The following is a 21,026-nucleotide window of genomic DNA, read 5'->3' on the forward strand; positions in this document are numbered from 1 at the left end:
TAACTCTAAGAAAAAACAAATAACTTTCTAAATATTAGTAAAATAATAACAGCAAAGAAAACAGACCTCATTGTGAAAATTATATATATATTTTCATGTATATATATATAAACATAATATCAATTGATATTACAGACTAGAGAACATACGTATCTTTTACGTAACACACCTATTGAAAGAAATTTCAGACTGGATTACAAAGCACATACAACTCTATGCCATATACAAGAGAGACAGCTAAAAGTAATTAAGAAAAGTTAAATAAAAGGATGGATAACGTCATGCCAGGAAAATGTAAACAGAAACAGAAATAAAGGTCACAATCTTAATATCAAACAAGGTGGAATTCAGGCCAAAGAACATTAATAATGACAGAAATGAAACTCTATAATGCTCAAGGCTATAATTCACAAAAGATGTAATAATTAGGAATATCTATGCAGCAAATGACAGTGAGAACTTTCATGAAGCAGAAACCACAGCAGATATAAGAGGTCCCCTGATAGCCAAAGGCCATGACTCACCTTTCTTGCAGCAAGATATATCAAATAGTCAAAAAAAAAAAAAAAGTAGTGATAGAGAAGACCCCAGCAACACAGTAAGTTAGCTCTTCTGGATATATTTCAAATGGACAAACTTCCCTCCACTTTTTAAGCGCTCATAGACCCTTCACAAAAATTGATCACATGTTAATTACACCACAAATAAAATCTCAATAAATTCTAATGCAGTGGAATCAGCACAGCAAAATCATCTGACAACAATGCTATAAATGTACAATTCAATACACAGCAAATGTCTTTCACTTGGAAATAAAAATAAAACTGTCAAACAGTTCTTGGGTCAAGAGGGAATGTAAACCAAAAATGCAGAATTAAATAGTGATGAAAACATAGATCAGAATTTTGGAATATAACTAAGTTGTTGCTAAGAAAAAAAGTCATGACATAAAATACTTAGATCAATAAGAAAGAAAACAATGGAAATAAACTATATATGTGACTCCAAAAAGTTGGAGATAAGAGAGCAAAAGGAGGTAACTAATAAAAACACAAGCATAAATTAATGAGTTAGAATACAGAAAACAGAACATGTTCTTCCTCACTTCCATATTTGTAAGAAGGAAAGATTGGAAACAGCACAAGTACAGAAAACGACATGAGTGGTTGACTACATTCACACAATGTGACGTTGAGACCATAAAAAGTCAACAAGGAAGATCTCTTTGTGTTAATACAGAACACGATTGTTAACTGAAAAAGGCAAAGTGCAGAATGGTGTAATATGAAAGAGGAGAATATAAAAGTACATTTTCCTCTACCAGTTTTTGCATAAAGAAACTTTGTAGGCACCAATGAGAAACCAATACAAATGATTTCTTGTCGGGGAGACCGTGACAGTACAGGTGGAATGAGGACAGGGCTTGACAGGAGACTTCTCATGCAATGCATTTTTAAACATTTTAATTTGAGGACCAATTTAATAGAATAAAAAAACAATTAAAAATGTGAACAAAACACAGGCAGATAAGAGAAACATTTTTCCAGGTCTCTAGGCTGAGAAATAAAGGAGCGCTCACTAGGAGGTTGAGTGGTATCTCAGCCATCATTAACCCTTTGGCGTGTGGTCACCGACAGGAGGGACAGAAATGAGATGAAAGAAATCAAACTGCTCTCTTGACAAGTTGAGCAGCATCCGTCAACAGGTGCCGCTCCATGCTGAGGCTGCTGCCAAGAGTGGACGTGTGCACCTGGTGGGGACAACAGGCGTCCATCACCCTCAGCTGCCGGGGCTGTCTCAGGTCTGAGAGAGGGAGGCAGGTCGGCGCCTGCTGCTCGCTGCTTTCCTCTTCCTTCTGGACCTGACAGCCGATCAGATCTCCGGTGGGGACTGAGAGAAGGGGTCCTTGGAGTTAGCTGAACATTTCCTTATTTGAAACGGCTTAAAGGACGCGCACGTGCCATACATGAATGAATATATTGCATATTTGGAGAAGTTCACCCACAGACACAGGCACATGCCTAAGGAAGAAATTTTAATCACAGACTGACAGCTCATCTTTTTTTAGCAATTAGAATCTGTTTTCTTCACATAGTAGGAACACAAAGTAACAAGGAACTCACGAGGCTCCTGAATTTTATTTTTACACTCACAATTTTGAGAAGAGTCTTAACAGATTTAATCCAAATTTAGTGTTATAAAAAAAAAGGCTGCTCTGGGACTGCAACTAAAAATGCCAAGTTTCAATCCAGAGCAAATTTTTTACAGCTGAGCTGGCAGGTCTTTAAAGAGGTCTTGTCAAAACAGAAACCATCAAGAACCAAAAAAAACCTTTTACCTGCCTTACCGCTAATGCCCCTGCGTGTGGAAATGAAAAGAAATAGCAATATTGCACAATTAGAAAATAGAGCTTCTGTGGCAGGATGGATGTTTCTTTCTCTGTCTCTCTTTCTTTCCTTCCTTCTTTCCAGGAAAAGAGTATTTAGTAAGGTACAAAAGGAGATAGTCATTTTGTTAACATGAAATGCCGAATCAAGCTTTTATTTGGAGAGGTGATTCCTATTAATAAGAAAAACATTTCTTGATCCTGGAGAAGCTCTGCACTGGACAACCTGAATAATATGAATCGTTGCTCAGAATCTTCCTATGGAGGGCGTGGAGGAGGAGAACCAGAGAGCATCCGGGACCAGGTGAGGTGCCGTGGGGATAATGTTGACGCGAGAGATTGGCGATGCAAATAGAGGCCTGTGGCAGGTTGACTCACTTCTCACGGAAAAGTAAAGAACTGGTTTACACTTTATCCTAGACCCTGCCTGTTTGGTGACTGGCTCCCAGAACGGCTCGCTGAGTGAAAACGGACTGTACCTGAACAGACCACAGGTGTCATTCACATAGCATCACGTTCCTTCCTTATTTGCTTCTGCCAGTCTCTGGCCTTGAACAGCTGTTCCTTGAGAGAGAAAGACCAGAATAACTAAGTGTCAGTCAAAGGGTTTGTTTCTTAGCTGTTGAAAGCAAAGTAAAATGACTCCCCACAAGTTTTGATAAATTGGGGTGGAGGAAAGCCACATCTTGCCATTGAAATTCCTCTTAAATCCATTCAAAAATAACGCATCAATCTTTGAATTTCAACTTCTTAATAGTGTCTCCCAGCTGCCCTTGAAGCACCTCCCCCAAGCAAACAAAACAAATAGAGAACAGAGCGGTAATACAAACATATTTTAGTTACAGGGTGGTAGACAGAGGGGGTGGGACAGAGTTTCCAGACTCCCAGCCTCCTCTGCCACTTTTAAATAAACGTCCCTCTCTCTCTGAAATGAACAGCACAACCCTGTTCTCGGGATTTCGCTTTTTTGGTATCGAGTCCTTGAGAAAGGAATTCCCCTCCTCGTTCCAGCCTGCAGCATGCTCCCCATCCACAGCACTGATGCAGACGTCTCCTCTTTCTTTCTCCTTTTGCTAAATGCCTGGTGTCGAGTATGATTCTGTCTGCTTGATTCGTCCCCTCCCCAGCATTCCTGCGAGGACCTCACCCGTGTAATGAGAGCGGGCCTTCCTATCTTGTATTTTTTCCTTCTGATATATCCACTCTCAACATAGCTCTGTTTGCCTCCCTGCATCCCTGGAGCCTTTGGGTGGACATGGATTATCAAAACTCTAACCTTCCTCACGCACTTAAAATGAAAAAAACATAGTAGCTACAAACAACCCAGGGAGACCTGGGAATTCAAAACAAATCGACTGACAAGTGGCAGTTCTGCTGGGATACAAAAAAAAAAAAAAAAGGAAAAGGGGGGGAATGGTTCAGTCTCATAATTCAACAAGCTCAGTTGAGGTTATTTTGAAAGTCACTGGCTGCTCCGGCTGTAACAGCAGTGTAGACCAAACTAAATTATTCTTCCCTTCTTGTTGGATTTTTCTTATTGAAGTTCCTAGATCTCTACTCTCTGGTGGTAACACAGCAGCTACAAATAACATCCTCTCCTCCTTAGAAAGGTGGTAGCATTCATGACGAGACGAATTTTTTTTTTTCCTAAATAAACTTTAGCACCTTCATCCTTCAGGAGCAAACGTTAGCATAGCTGAGGTGTGGAAACTTCTCAGAGAAAATTCTAAAATTTGTTCTCTTTGGAATTTATGTTAATCAGAGGGCCGAACATGGTGCCAGCTCAGTCCCTTTCCAATGGCTCTGTACCACTTGCCTTTTAATTCCCTTTGGAGCACAGGCTATGAGAAGAATGTCCTATGGTGATTCATATATAAGATATAACAATATCCTTTTGCTTTTGTTTTCACCCCCTCCCAATCCACTGTCTACCACAGAGATCTTTTGAATCACAAATCTGGCTACTGTTCTTCCCTATGTATAACCTTCAAAGGCTCCCCGTCCTCTACAGCAAAGATAGCAAGTCGATTTCCATCTTGCATTCTGACGGATTGTAACTGACAACCTAGAGCGGCATGCTGAGAAGGAGTCTGATGCTGCCTCTGGGTTCTGTGGGAATGCTGTGATCAATTAGCCATGCCTGCCATGGACCTGGGAAGGAGGAGTGGTGGCGTACGTGTCATGCTTTGTTCACATAGCCAAATCCTTGCCATGGTGTATGTGTCCCTCCATGCGATACTCTACTATTCAGCAGTACAGAATTTCTTCTGGTTTCATAAAGAGGGTATCCGTGTTTGTCCCCAGGCTTTTGCACTTACTGTTTCTCTACCCAGATCATCCTTTTCCAACTTCTTTGCTCAGTTTAGTATTATTTGACTTTCAAGATTGAGCTAAGAGTCATCTTTCTAGAGAAATCTTTTCCTCTTCTCTTTGATTGTAGACCAGGTACTATGCCTGTGTGTTACTGTTGCCTCCATCATTGTATTATAATTCCCTGTGTCTGCTTCCTTCATGAGACTGCAAACTCTCTGAGGGCAGAAGTAGATTTGATTTTCTCATTAATTACCTAGCATAGAACTTGAGCTCTTATCTGGCAGACAATAATTGTTTATTGAAAAAAAAATGAATGAATGGCATATTTCCTACAGATGTGAAAAATAAAACAGAACTTACTGGTCTTTGTACTTTATAATAATCATGCAAGCAAATGAAAACATTTTTTAAAAAAAACAGTACTGTTGGATAATTTTAGTGATTTTTTTTTCATTTGTTGCCATGTATTCATTTGGTTTATTGATTTAGGGTTAAAGTCAAGGTTGTTTTTTGCAATATTCCTAGACTATTTTGGAGAAAACCAGCTTTCGATTGCCCGTTTTACCGCTTCTTACAATAACATTCACATATATGTATGTGTATATCTTAGTTCTGGCTGCTGTAAGGAAACACCATAGACTGTTGGCTTAAACAACAGACATTTATTCTCCACAGTCTGGAGGCTGACAAGTCCAAGATCAAGGTGCTGACAGATTCAGTTCCTGATGAGATCTCTCTTCCTGGCTTGCAGACGGGCCTCTTCCTGCTGTGTCCTCACATCATGGACACCATCCCATGATGAGGGCTCCATCTTCATGATCTAGTCACCTCCCAAAGACCCACCTCCAACCCACCTCCAAATACCAACACATTGGAGGGTGGACTTCAACATATGCATTTTGGGGGCATACAATTTTGTCAATAGAAATATATATATATATATATATATATATATATATATATATGTTTGCTTACCATATGCACTTAGATATGTAATGTAAGTGGAATAAAATCTGAATTCCCAGAGTTCTTTATTATATTCACACATCAAGTATTTACTGATCAACTACTTGTTCAGTGTGCTGGGAATACAGTGGTGAAGAAACAAACACAATACACAACCCGATGCAGCTTACAGTCTAATTGGCCCTGCCTGAATTTTTTCCAGTTTGGGTGGATTGACTAGCTTCCATTGAGCAGTTATCTTGGACCCATCATACTGAGAAAGAGAGTCCAAGCAGGATTATCTGCTTAGAGTAAATACCCCTTCCTCTCGAGAAATGAAGCAACCAGGGCGTGCTTTGTATGTAGGAGCATCTTTATGGCAGATGACCAAAGTGAACATTTGAGGATTCTGGACTATTCTCGACTAACCTATACCCCTGTTAAGGCTTACTGCTCTTGCCCTAAGTCAGCCTTTTCCCCCACTTTACTTAAAAAAAAAGTTTTATTATGGTAAGAAAACTTAACATGAAATTTACCCCCTTAAAAAATTCTTAAGTGTACAATACAGTATTGTTAACTACAGGTACAATGTTGTGCAGCACATCTGTAGAACTTATTCCTCTTGCTTAACTGAATATGCCCGTTATCAGTAACTCCTTATTTCCTTCTTCCCACAGCCCCTGGCAACCACGGTTCCACTCTGGTTCTACAAATGTGACTGTTTTAGATATCTTGTGTAAGTGGAGTCATGGAGTATTTTTCTTTCTGTGACTGACTTACTTCACTAAGAATAATGCCTTCCAGGTTCATCCATGTTGTCAGATCTTGCAGGATTTCCTTCTTTTTTAAGGTGGAATAGTATGCCATTGTGTGTATACTATATTTTCTTTATCTATTCATCAGTTAATAGACATTTAAGTTGTTTCCACATCTTGGCTATTGTGAGTAATCTTGCCATGAACACAGAAGCACCAATATCTTTTCAAGATCCTGGTTTCAATTCTTTTGGGTAAATACCCAGATGTGAGATTGCTGCATCGTGTAGTAGTTCTATTTCTAATTTTTTGAGGGACCTCCATACTCTTTCTATAGAGGCTATACCATTTTGCATTCCCACCAATATGTGCAAGGGTTCTAACTTTTCCACATCCTTACCAACATATGTTGTCTTTTTTTTTTTTGATAATAGCTAACCTGACAGGTGTGAGGTCACATCTCATGGTAGTTTTGATTTGCATTTCCCTGATGATTAGTGACGTTGAACACTTTTTTGTGTATCTGTTGGCCATTTATATATTTTCTTTGGGGAAATGTCTGTTCAAATCCTTAGCCACTTTTTAAATCAGGTTATTAGTTTTGTTGTTATTGAGTTATAGAAGTTCTTTATATGTTTGGAGATTAACCCCTTCCCAGATATATGATTTGCAAATACTTTCTTCCATTCCATAGCTTGTCTTTTATGGAAAGACATCCCAGGTTCATGAATTGGAAGATTTAATATTGTTAAAAGGTCTATACTACCCCAAAATATCTACAGATTCCATGCAATCCCTTTCAAAATCACGACACTTTTTACAGAAATAGAAAAACAATTCTACAATTCATATAGAACCATGAAAGACCAAAAGTAGCCAAATAATCTTGAGAAAGAAGAACAAAGCTGGAGGCATCAACTTCCTGATTTAAAAATATATTACAAAGCTACAATAATTGAAATAGTATGGTACTGGCATAAAGCCAGACATGTAGACCAATGGAGCAGAATAAAGAGCCCAGAAATAAACCCAAGCATATATGGTCAACAGATCTGCAACAAGGGTGCCAAGAGTACACGATGGGGTAAGGAGAGAGTCCCTTCAACAAATGATGAAGAAACTATTTTCACCAAAAGAATGAAATTGGACCCTTATCTTACACTACACACAAAAATCAATTAAAATGAATTAAAGACTTAAACATAAGGACTGAAACTGTAAAACTCATAGAACACAAAGGGGAAAACCTTCTTGACATTGGTCTTGGCAATGATTTCATGGATATGACACAAAAACCTGGGCAACAAAAACAAAATAAACAAGTGGGACTACATCAAACTGAAAAGATTCTGCACAGCAAAGGACACTGTCAACAGAGTGATATGCCCCAATTTGGTCTTATCCTGAGGCACTTGATCCAAGAGGTTGGAAGTAAGTCTGTGACCGTACTTAGTCTCTGTTATTTTGTGACAATGACTTTAACATTTGCGTTTTCACAATTCGTTCTCAAAATAACTGTATGACCAAGCTTATTACACTCTTCTTTATGGATGAATAAATGAAGGATCAGAAGGTTGTGCTGTCTGCCCAAGGTGGCCCAATCTGAGGAACTGGAGTGCTTGCCTTCAAGTCCTGGGTGCATCCTAGGGCCCCTCTGCCCAAAAAGGCATGCACTGGGTCAGCCTGTCCTACGTCCTCTTTTTCTAGGATAAAGATGTTGAAACGAAGGCCCGGAAGCACTGCTTGGTGCACTCTGGTGATAAATGGAAACCATCTCGTGTTCTGTCACCCGCTGGCACAGCACAGTGGTAGGCAAGTGGGATTGCACCCACAGTGTCTCTGACCTTATTAAATACTCATATGTTTTACGCTTCCTGTGGGAATTCTGAGTAACTTAAGGGACAGATTAGTAGTAGAGTAGAACAGTGCAATCTTCATGTGGGTCATCTGACTAGATTGACAAGCCCAGCCTCCTATGTCTAGCTTTAAACCCATTGCCTTTTACTCAAAGTGGTTTTTATTTACTTCCACCTCCTTCCACTTACGTCTGTCCCTGCAATCAAAGGCACTTTAACACGAGCAATGTCTTCTCTCACCAGGTCCTCCATTCTGAGCCTTGTCTCCACGTTACCAATCTCTCTTCCCCTAAAAAAAAGCTTCCTTTGAAGCAAAAATTAATAGTACGCTTCCCCTGAGAGACATTCCTCTTTGCCTGGATAGCTGTGCTTTTTCTGAACATGCAGCCTGTTTTTGTCTTGTGGAAACTGAACTGTGTAACTGATCAGTACTCCCTAGTTGAGCTGGCTGGCTGAGAGGTGAGAGCCAAGTGCGTGAATTTCCTGTAGCAAGTACCTGGCCCTGTATCATGGGCATTTTTGTATTAACCTCATTTTTGGGTTGCCTTAATATTCCTACTCTTGCTTTGCTTTCTCTTTTCTCTCTTATTTTAAAACATACTCTCTTGCTATAATTTATGCATCTTTCAAGGCCACCCAGAATCGTGTCTGGAGCAAAGTGAGGGCAGAAAGAGTTAGATGGGTGATAGAGTCCATGTTTTAAATAGTCAATGCTTTAAAACATGTAAACTTATGGATTAGAAGGAGAAATATTCCATGATTGGAGGGGAAAGAGAAGTGAGGTTGAAAGCTAAGGAAAAAATATTGAAAAGAAATAAAAACAAAAGAAGGGCCTCCCACAGACCTATGGTTAAAAGCTCCATGCCTATAGAGTTCACTTGACTTTCACACTGGTCAAACAGCCATATTCAGGAAATAGCAAGGAAAGGGAAAATTAAGAGAGTAGTGAGAAAGACGGAGAGACACATTGCGTCTAAAATTTTAAAGAAACCCAAATGCTAGGCAAAAGAGAGTTTTTCACTTTGTTAGGCAAGGAGGAGCCATTGAGAGTTTTGGGACGAGATGAAATAACATAGGAAAATTAACGCGGTGTGTAACGGTTCAGACAAAATAACAGACTCAGAGGCAGGGAGAAGAGTTTAAAAAAGAGAATGCAATAGCCCAAGCTTTTCTGGAACATTGGGATGAACTTAGAAAATAGTCATGTAAAGAAGGATGTTATTTAATATTCATCTAATATTAACATGTTTTTATGAATCACACAGATCCTAGCACTGTGTTGAAGGCTAGAGGAATGAATCAAATATGGAATTATTTAAATGTCCTATGGTCTTATGGTGGGAAATCAGCCTGGGGACAAATATGAGGGTGTCTTGTGGGTGTTGCATAAAATTCAGACGGATGGAAAGGACTACATCTGGTACGTCCTGTGAAACTGGACTTGGGTTGCCAGGTAACTGAAATCAGGGTTGTCAGGACCTGAGGACAAGCCCAGTTTGGGTGGGGAAAGAAAGCAAAGGAAAGCGGAAGTGTTCAGCCTACATGGCTAAAGAAGATGATGTGCAAATAACAACGAAAAGGTGGGGAGGCTGTTTAGGGGAAGATGCTTTTGGTTTGCGGGAGAATCCTATTTAAAATTCTGCCAAGTCATCCCAGTAGATATGTCTAGTAGGCTGTGAGACACGTGGAATGAGGATTTGAGGAAGAGGTCAGGGCCAACGCTATTGATCCAGGGCCCACTCTCTCAGAGGTGATGGTTGGAGCCATGGTCATCACCATGGATACGGAAGCAGTGATCAGATTTATGTTTGTTTGTGTGATAGGAAGACCAAGGAGGAGTGGATCTTTCTAAATGTGAGGTGATGGAAATTTGAATCAGGTGAATTTTTTTTAATGGAAGATGATTCACAGCTTAGCTTATTAAAAAAATGAGAATCTCTATACACCACTTTACTTTGACTAGGAGGCCCTCTGGGGGAGATTTTGGCTGAGAAGTCATGTAGAATGCTCTAGAATGAAAAGTCATAGAAAAAAGCAAAGGGAAAGGAGATCAGAGTAAAGTTTTCAAACAAAATGACAGGGAAAGAGGAGTTTGGAAACTGCTAAGCTAAAATAAGATCAGGTGGCACTTATATTATTGTTCAGACATTGTACCAGATTTCATGGTCCAAGCTGGGAAAGGCCTAGTCCAGAGAGGCCCATTTCTGGGAGATGGGCAGGCCCTGCATAAGAGGATGTGCTTCTCTAGGGCCTGTTAGAATCTGCTTCCTCGTTGAGATGTGCAGGGGAATGGCTACTCCGGGGCAGATGGCCTGTGTTCTGGCCTCCACTTTACTCTCATCTAAAGGTGAAGCCTGTCTGTTAGAGTGGTCTACCCCTTATTCATCTGCCCATTTATTAATTCCTTTACTTATTCACTGTACCCATGCTTTCTTCATTCCTGCCTTTATTCAATGTTCATTGATTTCCTACGAAGTCCTGCACACTATTTAAGGCTCTGTGGGGGCATAAATATGACAGTAAGTGTGTTGCTTCCAGTCTGCTGTGGGAGAGAGGTGTGAATACACATGTCCCTATGTAAACAGTGGGTTAAATGCTCTGTAGGAGGCAGATGCAATCAATCGCATGGGCCCATCCGGGGGAGAGGATTTGGAGAAGGTTTCCTATAAGAGGTAACATTTGAACTTTGGCTAAAGGGTGAGGAAGAGTTTGTTAGGTTGGACAGGCAGGGTGAGGTCCAGGGTGAAGCTCTTCAGGTGTAGGAAATAGCAGGTGCAAAGAATATGGATGTTTGAAAGTGAGTCTGTTTGGGGCAGGCTGGAATGGGGTTCATAGCAGGGTTGTTGGGAGAAGAGGATGGAAAGCAAGCAAGAGTCAGAGAAAGAAGGATCTGCTCTCTACATAGAAAGAATTTAGTCTTCTTTTCATTTAAACGATCTCAGCGATGAGAGACCTTCCTAACTGCAGTATACTACTTCCAATGCTTCCCATTGATAATTAATTGATGAAAATTAACAACCAACAGTCTCTGAGTCAATTTTTTTCTTTGGCACTTATAAACCCCCATTGCAAATTGACATACAAAATAACTTTAAAGCAACTGCCCTATTACTTGTTAGCTCATTACTGTTGAGATTGATGGCAGAGTTCAGAGAAATACCAGAAAACAGGTTAGGGGACTCTAGTCTCTGACCTTCATCCCAACAAAGACAACATACATTTAAAATTTTCTTCTTAAGAAAAAGCAGCTGCTGCTTTCACTATCTTGGGATGTTAAAATACCTGTCGATCTACTCTTGGCCGCAAGAGTGACTTCACATTATTTTTTCTGAAAAAAAATTAAGGTGAGGACTGACATGGATGAAAATCTTAAGGATCATGAGATTTATTTTGTTTTCATTAATTGTGCCCATGTTTCTTCTTAAGCACTAAGAAATTATATAGGACGCCATACTTTATTTAAAAAGAAAATGGCAGTTGTCACACTTGGTATAAAAGTATGATGACTCCAGGACCCATTGAAGATCTTCAGTCTGAGCTCTGGTCTGTGGCTTCTCCTTCAGTTTTTAGACTCCACAAAAACATTTCTTTAAAGAAAAATACCCTCAGCTAAGGAACATGGAGGAACGCCAGGCACTTAGCTGATCGCTGTAAATTGGCAGGCTTGGAAAAACATCTTCCAACTGATTTTCATACACGGCGTTAGCAATCAACAAATATTTTTTGAGCACTGCACACACATATTAAGGATTTCTTTGAAATAAAATGCTATAAAAATAGGATGTGCTCTTAAGGGCAATGTTGGACCCTGCTTCTTGATGGAGACATTATGTGCCCGTTTCTACTCTTTAATATAGCCTTGTGAAAGCACCATGAACGTTTTGGGGAAAAACGCTGTAAATCAAATGAACACGCCTTTGTTAGAATCAAAGAGAGTGACACACTTTAAACCATAGGTCAGTATTAAAGAAAATGGGCTCCAACCTGTGTGCGTGTGTGTGTGCGTGCATCCCCATGCGTGTGTGTCTGTCTCTTTTGGAGACTGAGAACAGAGGCAGCTAGAACATTGAGTTAAAAACAATGTGAATTGTTAACTTTTTTTATATTTCTTTGCAATACTGGATTTTATCCCTCCTTGTGTTGTTCCACCATTTCAAGAGTGTTCTGTGTTTGAAAAGAAATGGAAAAGCTTAATCTGCCTAGTATATGAGATGCCATTGAGCATGGCTATCTTACATGTTACTTGGACCCAAGTTCTTATCACGGCTGAATCAGTTTTCTTTAAAATTGCAATGGTTGTGGGTTTAATTCATGACAGCAAAGATGTTTGGCTCCCCCATTCAAAGGAGTCCTGGAAAGAGCTATCTCTGCAATCCAGCCACAGATACGATTAGCTGTGGCGATCAAAGGCACGTGATTTTTGGGCGGATGGATTTTGCTGCAGGGATGTTCAGACCCAGAGAGTGTGAGTTTCTGAGGACTCTCTTTCCCTTTTTATTCTTTCCATTTTTAACAAGTCATGTAGAGAGTGATTTCTTTTGATTGGTATTATTGGGAATACCGAACTGGTGTGCTTCTCAGTTTTTAACTGAGACCTAATAGAAAGATGTTATCCTGTTTTTGGAGTAAAAGAATAAAATTGATCTGAAGTGTCTATTTGGAAGTTAAAAACAAGCTGAACTGACATTTAAACTTTCCCTTCTGAGGGGGAAGACTTCATGGCGTGTGTAGGTAACGTGTGTGTGCGTGCAGGCGTGTGTCTAAGTTCTGCCAGGAAGAAGTCCCTGGAGTGGCCTCCGCCTCCTTTTGTGTGGAGCGTGGTCACACCCAGTGGCCAGTTAGGTTAATCGCACGTGTGTATTCCCCAGGGACACCTGAGAAAGAGCAGCTGGCCTCAGTCACTTCCCTGAGTGGATGCCAGAGGCCAATTTGGATAATAGTAGAACCACCTTGTTCCTTTCCTTTTGTTCCAAAATGTGGTGCCTGGGTAGGAAAAAGCCCCACACCATTCATGATGTTAACAATAGCGGCATTAACAGTCATTGGACTCCCACCGTGTCTGTTATTCTTTAAATTAGGACCCGTGAATATAATGAGGTGGATTTTCACAGGAACATTTAAGGGCAGGCTGAAACAAAGAAGCATTGCTTTTTATTCTGATTTTCCTTTATTTGTGCATAATTGAAACATTTTGAACGTTAATTGTTCTTTTCATTTTGTTTTAATTTTGAGTTGGGGGGGAGCAACATCAGATACTGTTTTTAAAAAGACCATCTTTTTAGAATGCAAATAGGGGCAGAAAACCTATTTATAAATTTTTAAAGAACTATATGAAATAACCCCAAATTGCTGCATCCTCCATTAGCATCACAATGACACTTTTCTTTCTTGCGTGCTTGCTTTTAAGAAATTCTCTTAGTAGACACTGTTAAGGCCTGTTTTCACTTAGGGGCAGGCATGACTCATGGACAGAAGCGTGGGAGTTGTGTTTGTGACTTGTGCCTTCGAGTTAGGCTGATCATAAAGGAGAATTTGTGACCAAGGAGCTGTCTCACCAAGTGAAAATGTAGCCCATTTCTTTTTAGGAGCGAACCTGTTATGGCCTGGTTTCCCTGGGCTGTGGAAATAGTTTCATACTCTGTGAGGTCTTTTCAGGGCCTCCTGTGGTACCAGGTTCTCATACAAGCTCTGCTATTTATTCCATTTAGAGCCTAAATCAAACCTCGCTTTTCTCATTGAATGGTCCTCAGAACCTTTAGTCCATAATGGTCTCCCCTCGTCTGAAGTTCAATCACTCGTACTTTTCAGAAAAATAGGGACTTTAACCACCCAAAACAAATTGAAGCCAAAAGACCAGGGTCAGTGTCCCCAGCTCCACCCCAATGAGCAGTTGACCTTGGTTTGCATATTACTTTGTTCCAACCAGAAGGACCTGATCTCCTCCTGCCACAGTCAAGAGGTTGTACTTGAAGATATCGAACATCCCTTCTAGCTACTTGAGAGAGTAACTTTAATCAGACTCTCTTTCCCTCTTTTAACTCCTTTCTACAGCTTGATTATTTCCTCTCAAAGCTATTCATTTCTCAATTAAAAATAGCTATTTACAAGGAGCCCTGCACTCTCTGGGCTGGTGCTTGAATTCCCCCTCCTCATTTCTGTGCTTCCTATGAATCCTGCAGCCATCATTTACTGCCAAGGATCACACGTGTGGGTGGTGATGTGTGTTCTTGTTTTACTGATGTAGAGTTTTTGTTTCTGTCCCAATGCACAGATCTTTTCCCACTTGATGCTCAGAAAGGGGAGAACTGAAATATTTTGCTATTAAAAACAAACCCCTGCCTTCATTGCTTGTGTTGTCGGCTCCTCCTTCTCCAGCTGACTCTTCCCAACCCCAGCCCATGTGAACTTACCTCTTCTGAAGAGCTGTTGTGGCTCCAAGTGACTGGATAACTTGAGATGTGCTTACCAGGAAGATGTTTAAGGGGGCTACATGGAAAGTAACGTGGTATTCTTGTTTCTGTATAATGATGGACTTACTTTCAGTTGTTCCTTTAAACAGGTGGAGCGTTTCCTGCCAGATGGACTTTGAAACCCTTCTTCAACAGCCATAGGAAAAAAAATAATCTGATATGCCAATAAGAATGCAGCTACCAAAGAGAACATCAATATAGCCACAGTAAGCACAGCTTCACCAGCTGTAGCATCACCAGCCAGAACCAGCTTTGGCAGAATTTAAAAAAAGGAAGACTTCACTGCAGATGGAAAGTTAAAGGTTCTGTGCTTCAAGATTGATGCTTGATAAAGCAGATAATGGATGCTGAGAGTGACCACAGCCCTTCAACAAGAAGACAATACTTTGGACCAGTGGTTCTCAAATTTTAATCTTAACAAAATCACTTAGATGGCCCTTGATAAATCTGAATGTTGGGACCCACCCCAAGAGTTTCTGATCCTGTCCAGCTTGGGTGGGGCCTTGGAATCTGTGTTTTTAACCCATTCTTAGATGATGTTGATGCTGTTGTTCTTGAGATACACTCACCTCATAGGGTCATTGTATTAAATGAGCTAATATTTTTCAGGTGCTCGGATCAATGCTGGTCACTCAGAAAATGTAATAAAAATTTAAAATGCCTAGTCACAAGAACACTGCCCATTATTGTTATATATAATGTCTAGATTCTGTTCCCAAGGGTGAACCAAATCAGGCAAACACCAAACAGAATTTTATTTTAACAGAGCTGAATAATTGAGCTAAGCAGAATGCTCTGACACTATGCTATTGTCTACCTATCAGAGAATATCTTGCTATTTTTTTTTTTTTGAGGAAGATTGGCCTTGAGCTAACATCCACTGCCAATCCTCCTCTTTTTGCTGAGGAAGAATGGCCCTGAGCTAACATCTGTGCCCATCTTCCTCTATTTTGTATGTGGGACTCCTGCCATAACATGGCTTGATAAGCAGTGCGTAGGTCAGCACCAGGGATCTGAACTGGTGAACCCTGGGCCGCCAAAGTGGAGCACATGAACTTAACTCCTATGCTACTGGGCTGGCCCCTAACTTAATTATTTTTTAGAGCTTGTTGTTCTCTGCCCCTGCAGGATGAGAGTCTTGACCTTTGTTTCTGTTTCTCTCAATGGAGTTGATACCTAGTTGGTGCTCAGTGTACTGGTTTATCTATATCTGTATCATTTCCCCTATAACATAGACACGAAGGACAAGAATTATAGAAGACACAAATGAGATGCATCTTCACAAAGGAGTATCTTATCTGTCATCCATCCATCCATCTATCCATCCATCCATCCATCTATCCATCTATCTAAACATTCTCCCAGTCTGTGGATTACCTGTTCATTTTCTTATTGATATCTTTTGAAAAGCAGAAATTTTAATTTTGGTAAAGTATAATTTCTTGGTTTTTCATTTAATGTTTGATGTTTTTTTCCCTAAGAAATCTTTGCCTATCCCAGCCCTATGAAGATTTTTCTCTTGTATGTTTTTCTAGAAGTTTTACGATTTTAGCTTTTATGTTGAGTTTTTACACACATTTCAAATAAATGTTTGTGTAAGGTGTGAGATGGGGCTTGTGGTTTATTTTTTCCATACCAATGTTCATTTCAGCACCATTTGTTGAAAATTCTACACTTTCTTCATTGAAATGCATTAATGCCTTTGTCAAAAATTGACAATAAAGGTTTGGATCTATTTCTAGAACCTATTCTATTTAATTTTGTGTCTCTCCTTACACCTAAAGCACACTGTCTTGATTTCTGTAGTTTTATATAAGTATGAATTCAAATAGGGAGAGCCCTCCAATTTTGTTCTTATTTTCCAAAATGTTTTTGGCTATAATATATACCTTTGTATATCCACATACATTTTAGAATAGCTGACTAATTTTTATAAAAGAGTCTGATGGGATTTTAATCAAGATTGCCTTGAAGCTGAGATCAATTTGGGGAGAATGCTTATCTTAGTAATATTGAGTCTTCTAATTCATGAACATGATATATTGCTCCATTTATTTACATCCTTTATTTTTCTCAGCAATGTTTTGTAGTTTTCAGTGCATAGGTCTTTCACCTCGTTTCTTAAATTTATTCCTGAGCACACTTTGTGTTTTGTTTTTGATGCTGGTGTGAGTTTTATTATTTTTACATTTTAAGTTCTAATTGTTTATTGCTGGTATGTAGTAATACATTTGATTTTTGAATATTGACCTGACCCATGACGTTATTAAATTCATATATCAATTTTTATAGTTTTTTTTGTGGATTCCTTAGAATTTTCTATACAGACAATGTATCTTCTGCAAATAAAATTCTTGCTCTCAAATTTTATTCCTTTTTTTTTAAAAGATTGGTCCTGAGCTAACATCTGTTGCCAATCTTCCTCTCTTTTTTTTTTTCTTCCCCAAAGCACCAGTACATAGCTGTATATTCTAGTTGTAGGTCCTTCTCATTCTTCTATGTGAGCCACCACCACAGCATGGCTACTAACAGACAAGTGGTATAGTTTCATGCCTGGGAACCAAATCTGGGATGCCATAGTAGAGCATGCCAAACTTTAACTGCTAGACCACAAATGGCTGGTTTTCAAATGTTACGCTTTTTATTTCTTGCCTTATTGCACTGTGTAAGAGCTTCAGTACAATATTGCATAATAGTGGCGAGTGGTGAGTCATGAGAGCAGACATCCTTGTTTTTTCTCTAATCTTCAGGAGACAGCATTTGCCTTTTCATCAGTAAGTATGCTGTTACTGTAGGTTTTCCATAGATGCTTTATATCTGGATGAGGAAGTTCTCTTCTATTTCTGGTTTGCTAAGAAGTTTTATGAATGGTTGTTGAATTTTATAAAATGCAACTTCTGCATCTATTGAAAATACTTGTGATTTTTCTTCTTTATTCTGTTAATGTGGTAAATTATATTGCTAAATTCTCAGATATTGGGCCAACCTTGCATTCCTTAGATAAACTGTACCTGGTCAGGTGTCATATTGTTTTTATACATTGTTGGATTCTATTTGCCAATGTTTTGTTGATGATTTTTCCATGTATGTTCACAAGAGATTTTTATCTATAGTTTTCTTTTCTTGGAATGTCTCTGTTAGGTGTGGTACAAGAGTATTGCTGGACTCATAAATAGACTTGGAAAAATGTTCCTTCTCTATTTTCTGAAAGTGTTTTTATTTGAAGATTGGTATTATTCATTTCTTAAATGTTTCATAGAATTTAGCACTAAAACCAGCTGGGCCTGAAGTTTTCTTTGTGAAAATGTTTTGTGAATTCAATTTCTTTAATAGATATAGAGCTATTAGAATTTTATATTTCTTCTACAGTCAATTTTCTTACATTGTGGCTTTTAAGGAAATACTGAATTTCATTTAAGTTATCAAATTTATTGGCAAAGTATTGTTCATGATACTTGCTTTTTGACCTTCTAATGTCTAAAACAGAAGATATTTTAGTAATATCTCTTTAATTCCTGATTTTGATAATTTGTTCTCTCTTTAACTAGACGTTTGTCAATTTTTATTAGCACAGGTATATGTCATTTTACTGTGCTTCACTTTATTGCACTTCACAGATAATTGCGTTTTTTCAAGACCCTCGATCAGCAAAATGATTATGACTTGCTGAAGGCTCAGATGATTATTAGCATTTTTTAGCAATAAAGTATTTTTAAATTAAGATACGTATGTTGGTTTTTTTGACCTAAGGGGGCTATTGCACACTCGATAGACTACAATATAATGTAAACGTAACTTTTATATGTACTGGTAAATCAAAACAATTCATGTGACTCACTATATTGTGATGTTCATGTTATCATGGTGATCTGGAACCGAACCTGTGACATCTCCCAGATATGCACATACTTTCAAAGAACCCCCTTTTTCTCTATTTATTTTTGTTTTCTACTTAATTTGTTTTTACTCTAATCTTTATTATTTTTTTTGCTTCTGCTTTTTATGGGTTTAAATTACTCTTCTTTTCTAGCTTCTTAAGATAGAAGCTTAAGTTCTATCTTAAGATAGAACTTAGATGATTAGTTTTACACCTTTATTACTTTGTAATATGGGTATATTTCACGTTAGCTCATTTATGCCACAGGTACCATTATTGTTTCCTTTTTACAGGTAAAGAAACTGAGGCTCAGAGAGTTTGTTACTCCTCTAGGCTTAGAGAACTAGAATGAGTGGAAATGAATTCAGACCCAGGCAGCAAGCTTCCTAAGTTGGCCTATGAGCCCTTGAAAGCCAAAGATGCCATACAGGCATTGACCTTGAGAGAACTGGAAGGTCTCAACTCAAGCACTCCTAAGTGGTTCCTTCAGTCATTTTCTGCACACTTCCCAGTGTGTTCTTGTCTCAAGTTCCTTTCTTCCTTTAGCCATGAGCAGTGTGTATGATAGGGCATACTGGGACCCCACAAGTATATGCTTAGAGGATTCAGATCCATACAGGTGGCTTAGATGCTCTTGTCAAATGAGTATGTAAATATGTTTTTATTGCAGCCTCATCAATAATTAACCTCCACGCTCACTTCCTCTCTCCTCCAGCATGGATGCTTGGTGGCCTATGGGTGGGGAACTCGTGTGACCAGCTAGCAATTTTCTAGCATCCAAGAGGCAGGGACAGGAGTGCGGGAAGTTTTCAAGGTCTGTGCTCCAGGCTGTATGATGCATTGACTACTCCCCAAAGAGCCCTCTGCTTATAATTGCAGCGTTTTTGGCATGTGCTCCCTGACAAAAGAACAGATGTTTCCTTCAAGAACAAAAGAACAGGGCATCACTGTTGGCCTAACGATTTGCCACTAATAACATTGGATGTGGAAGCAACAAGTCCTAACGAGAATGTCCCTATAGATCATGAAGCCAGTGCCAGGAAGTTGAGTTGAAATGGGAGAGCTCAGTGCTGCTTTTCTGTTTTAATAGGCAGCATACTGGATGTTTTTAACCTCTTCGGATAAGTGACGACAGGCTGTTCTTTCTGGCGGGGTTCATGAATTGTGTGGCTGTCCAGGAATGATGGCTTCATGAGTTACCTTATAAGACCCCGAGTCTGTGTTCACTTCAGAGATGCATTTAGATGATTATTACAGGCTTGACTGAGCCTGCACCATCAGCTTGCAGTCCATAGATGGGGAAGCATTCCCTAAACCACAGCTCTCGGTCAGACTATATACACCAGCGCAAGTTTTTCTCTTCATTGCTGGCTGGAACTTCAAAGTAGGAAGAGCCACACACAAAACTGAGAAACAAAGAGCCTTAAAAAAGAGTCTTGCCTCCCAAAATTCAGTAGGCCTCTCGTGCTGAAAACCTCCTACCCATCATTTCATGTCACACAGGGCTTCGGTCACATGCCTAGAGAAGTTCCTCTGATTTTTCATCTCTGAAGAATATCTCCTTTGAGGTTATTCTTGGCTTTAGCCCAAAGGAAAGACATTTCTTTTTCATTCTCTCCCCCAACCCCCACACCAACTATTTTTTTAAATTAGCAGGAATGGGAAAAATATTATTTTCGCTCTTTCAGCTTCTTTTTCACCAAAAGAGATCAATGTTCGAGTTTTCTAAGTCATGATTAGGAGAGAACATTCGTAGCATCTTCTATTAAGATCTGTACTATGTCACATGATTTTTACAAATCTCTCCTTAAATTTCCTGTGTACTCAGCTAGAGTGACATGTCCCAGTTTATGCTTGTGCTCTCAGCTTATTCCTGTTTTCCTGACGTTCTGTTTGTTGATTTGGACAATTTATTATATGACCACAATCTCTTTAACAAGTGTTCTGGAAAACATTTATCATTATTCTAATAATTTATATAAAATTTTCTGTTGCTACCACTATACTGCTGATGTGGGAAATGTGGAACCAGACACTTGGAGTGACTTCAAGTTTGCATAACGTGAATCTCTTAGTCACATATATATTTGAATCCATATCGCTTTTCTTTAAATGTAGTTGAGATAAAGTGATTACGAAAACATTGTTTCTTGGAAATTTTAAGGTTTTGAATTCAGTAAGGTACATACAACAGTTGTAAATACTCTCCTATTTTGGTTCCAAATATGAGTTACATTTTGGGTTTAGCAACAGCTGAGGAATACCTAAAAACACAATTATATGGTTTTGTTACTTGTAATGATACATTCTGTGTTACAGAGACCACACGTTAACAGTGGATTCCTTTAGAAATTGGATGAGTATGAATTACAAGGTGACAAATCTTAACGAACATTCTAAGATGGTGGCAGAATTGAGTTAGGA

At 39.1% G+C, this 21,026-nt stretch overlaps 1 long non-coding RNA gene across 2 annotated transcripts in view; it reads left to right on the forward strand.

Annotated features, from left to right (window-relative positions):
- LOC111771417 (uncharacterized) overlaps positions 1-15,399 on the forward strand; it is a 38,541-nt gene extending 23,142 nt beyond the window's left edge. The window contains exons 6-7 of one of the 2 annotated variants that reach the window (XR_011434426.1): positions 2,472-2,690; positions 14,815-15,399. This is a non-coding gene — a long non-coding RNA (uncharacterized lncRNA). The remainder of the gene's footprint in view (positions 1-2,471; positions 2,691-14,814) is intronic. The other variant, XR_002805239.2, reaches the window with a different exon arrangement.
- The last annotated feature ends 5,627 nt before the right edge of the window (positions 15,400-21,026 follow it).

The sequence above is a fragment of the Equus caballus genome, chromosome 31 (genome assembly GCF_041296265.1).
Source record: "Equus caballus isolate H_3958 breed thoroughbred chromosome 31, TB-T2T, whole genome shotgun sequence".
In the NCBI taxonomy this organism is placed as follows: domain Eukaryota; kingdom Metazoa; phylum Chordata; class Mammalia; order Perissodactyla; family Equidae; genus Equus; species Equus caballus.